The 4,242-nt window shown below is 36.1% G+C and overlaps 1 long non-coding RNA gene across 1 annotated transcript; it reads right to left on the reverse strand.

Annotated features, from left to right (window-relative positions):
* Window positions 1–599: 599 nt before the first annotated feature.
* On the reverse strand, window positions 600–2,784 carry LOC148904338 (uncharacterized). The gene is made up of 2 exons (XR_016118946.1): window positions 1,159–2,784; window positions 600–967 (listed from the first exon to the last, which is right to left on the reverse strand). It is a non-coding gene; the product is annotated as an uncharacterized LOC148904338 (long non-coding RNA).
* Between the last annotated feature and the right edge of the window lie 1,458 nt (window positions 2,785–4,242).

A 4,242-nucleotide genomic window follows, 5' to 3' on the forward strand; every position in this document is an offset into this window, starting at 1 on the left:
AGTAGAAATCCGTGGACGGTTTGTTTCTTTTTTGGAGAAAAAAGGGTCCGTGCGTTTTAGTCACGTCATTCTCTCAATCATCATTTTTTTCTTTCATAGAATCAGTATTCTTTCTCACGACAAGAAAAGAAGCAAGACTCAAAGAATCTAGCACTTTATAAATCAATGCCTTCATTGTTCATTTGTCAATCCTTTGAGTATTACTTCTTTGTTTCTTGGTGACGGTCAAGGTGTTAATGGTATTGATTGCTCACGATTATCCTGAAAACGACCAGAACAGTAAAATACAAAAGAAGTCACAGCTTTCATCATATCGGAATTCGTGACATTTGTTTTATTTTGTCCTGTAAGACTCGCAGTCAAGAGGCTCGAGGCTCTAATCACGCTGTGATCATGTGTGTGTGATTTAGGGGGAGGGGGTGGGGTATAGTGACGAATGAGATTTTGTATTTTTTTTAAATAGTTTAATGAAATTCACTTGATTTTGAATCTTTTACAGTCGTTGTATATATAAAATTCAATCTCTTTTATTCTAGTATCACTCTGTTTACCTTTTATCTATAACTCTCGTAGTTTTGTTTTTGTCACATTTATCAAATTGTTCTGTTCTGTTCTGTTCTGTTCTGTTCTGTTCTGTTCTGTTCTGTTCTGTTCTGTTCTGTTCTGTTCTGTTCTGTTCTGTTCTGTTCTGTTCTGTTCTGTTCTGTTCTGTTCTGTTCTGTTCTGTTCTGTTCTTTCTTTTCAATTGTTCTATTCCTTTTTAGCTTTTTTCGCATTTTTCTATTCTTACATTTTTTTCCCTTTTATCTTCATTTCAAAAACTAAGTGCCTCTTGCGTCCAATTTTTGTTGTTTTTCTTCACGCTTTGCCAACTCCTTTCTCCTTTCTCTATCTCTGTTTACAATTTTCTTCTATTGTCTTGATTCCCGTTGTCGTTTATTCCGTCGTTCTTCATGCCCATCACCTGCTGAGAGTGATAAACAGAGCAACTCAAACCTATTTATTTTTATCGTGATTCACATGATTGAATATATTTAATAACCAAATTAGAACAGGGAACAAGGCACTGGAAAAAGAAATATCGAGGACCTTCCATAAAAGACAGCGGTAGAGGAGAGGAAGGGGGGGTTTTAACAGTGTTAATGTGCTGACTCTTACCTTTTATTAGCAACGTCGATATCCCTACACAATATGATCGATCTTCTGTGCTTCAAGTGATTATCCAACATGGATTCATAACAATCAACTCCTTCATTCAAGTATCTGGCCGGGATATAGCTGTCATTAAAAACATCATAGTAGAATAAAAGAAATGTTTATCTAATTTTTCATCTATCCATCTATCCAATCCCATGAACTCACAAACAATCCAACAAAATTGTATTGGATTGGATAACACCAAACGTCCATCCTTCCAATCCAATTAAATCACATTAGTCTATTCTTGCTCCGCCCATCATCCATCCATCCAATCCAATTAAATCACATTAGTCTATTCTTACTCCACTCATCATCCATCCAATTCAATTAAATCACATTAGTCCATTCTTACTCCGCCCATCATCCATCCATCCAATCCAATTAAATCACATTAGTCCATTCTTACTAAACCCATCTTCCATCCAATCCAATTAAATCACATTAGTCTATTCTTACTCCATCCATCATCCATCCATCCAATCCAATTAAATCACATTAGTCCATTCTTACTAAACCCATCATCCATCCAATCCAATTAAATCACATTAGTCTATTCTTACTCCATCCATCATCCATCCATCCAATCCAATTAAATTACATTAGTCAATTTTTACTCCACCCATCATCCAATCCAATCCAATTAAATAATCTTAGTGCATTCTTACTAAACCAATCATCCATCCAATCCAATTAAATCACATTAGTCTATTCTTACTCCATCCATCATCCATCCATCCAATCCAATTAAATCACATTAGTCCATTCTTACTAAACCCATCATCCATCCAATCCAATTAAATCACATCAGTCCATTCTTACTAAACCCATCAACCATCCATCCAATCCAATTAAATCACATTAGTCCATTCTTACTCCACCCATCATCCATCCATCCAATCCAATTAAATCACATTAGTCCATTCTTACTCCACCCATCATCCATCCAATCCAATTAAATCACATTAGTCTATTCTTACTCCACCCATTATCCATCCAATCCAATTAAATCACATTAGTCTATTCTTACTCCACCCATCATCCATCCATCCAATCCAATTAAATCACTTTAGTCCATTCTTACTCCACCCATCATCCATCCAATCCAAATTAATCACATTAGGCCATTCTTACTCACCAATCATTTGATCCAATCCAATTAAAACACATTTGTCCATTCTTTCTCCATCCACCATCCATCCAATCCAATTAAATCATTGCCTATTCTAACTCCACCCATCACCCATCTTTCCAATAAAATTAAATCACATCAGTTCATTCTTACTCCACCCATCATCCATTCAATCCAATTAAATCATAACCTATTCTTACTCCGCCTATCATCAATCCTTCAGATCCAATTAAATCACATTAGTCCATTCTTACTCCACCCATCATCCATCCATCCAATCCAATTCAAACACATTAGTCCATTCTTACTCCACCCATCATCCATCCAATCCAATTAAATCACATTAGTCTATTCTTACTCCACCCATTATCCATCCAATCCAATTAAATCACATTAGTCTATTCTTACTCCACCCATCATCCATCCATCCAATCCAATTAAATCACTTTAGTCCATTCTAGCTCCACCCATCTTCCATCCATCCAATCCCATTAAATCACATTAGTCCATTCTTACTAAACCCATCATCCATCCCATCCAATTAAATCACATTAGTCTATTCTTACTCCACCCATCATCCATCCAATCCAATTAAATCACATTAGTCCATTCTTACTCCACCCATCATCCATCCAATCCAATTAATTCACATTAGTCTATTCTTACTCCACCCATCATCCATCCATCCAATCCAATTAAATCACATTAGTCTATTCTTACTCCACCCATCATCCATCCAATCCAATAAAATGACATTAGTACATTCTTACTAAACCCATCATCCATCCAATCCAATTAAATCACATTAGTCTATTCTTACTCCACCCATCATCCATCCAATCCAAATTAATCACATTAGGCCATTCTTACTCACATATCATCTGATCCAATCCAATTAAATCACATTTGTCCATTCTTTCTCCATTCACCATCCATCCAATCCAATTAAATCATTGCCCATTCTAGCTCCACCCATCACCCATCTTTGCAATCCAATTAAATCACATTAGTTCATTTTTACTCCACCCATCATCCATTCAATCCAATTAAATCATAACCTATTCTTACTACGCCTATCATCAATCCATCCAATCCAATTAAATCACATTAGTCTATTCTATCTCCACCCATCATCCATCCATCCAATCCAATTCAAACACATTAGTCCATTCTTACTCCACCCATCATCCATCCAATCCAATTAAATCACATTAGTCCATTCTTACTAAACCAATCATCCATCCCATCCAATTAAATCACATTAGTCTATTCTTACTCCATCCATCATCCATCCATCCAATCCAATTAAATCACATTAGTCGATTCTTACTCCACCCATCATCCATCCAATCCAATTAAATCACATTAGTGCATTCTTACTAAACCCATCACCCATCCAATCCAATTAACTCATATCAGTCCATTCTCACTCCACCCATCATCCATCCAATCCAATTAAATCACATTAGTCCATTCTTACTCCACCCATCATCCATCCAATCCAATTAAATCACTTTAGTCCATTCTTACTCCACCCATCATCCATCCATCCAATCCAATTAAATCACATTAGTCCATTCTTACTAAACCCATCATCCATCCAATCCAATTAAATCACATTAGTCCATTCTTACTCCACCCATCATCCATCCATCCAATCCAATTAAATCACATTAGTCCATTCTTACTCCACCCATCATCCATCCAATCCAATTAATTCACATTAGTCTATTCTTACTCCACCCATCATCCATCCATCCAATCCAATTAAATCACATTAGTCCATTCTTACTCCACCCATCATCCATCCAATCCAATGAAATCACATTAGTACATTCTTACTAAACCCATCATCCATCCAATCCAATTAAATCACATTAGTCTATTCTTACTCCACCCATCATCCATCCAAT

This window comes from Actinia tenebrosa, unplaced genomic scaffold (genome assembly GCF_029948245.1).
Source record: "Actinia tenebrosa isolate PJP-AT-01 unplaced genomic scaffold, QUT_ActTen_1.0 utg23594__unscaffolded, whole genome shotgun sequence".
In the NCBI taxonomy this organism is placed as follows: Eukaryota; Metazoa; Cnidaria; class Anthozoa; order Actiniaria; family Actiniidae; genus Actinia; species Actinia tenebrosa.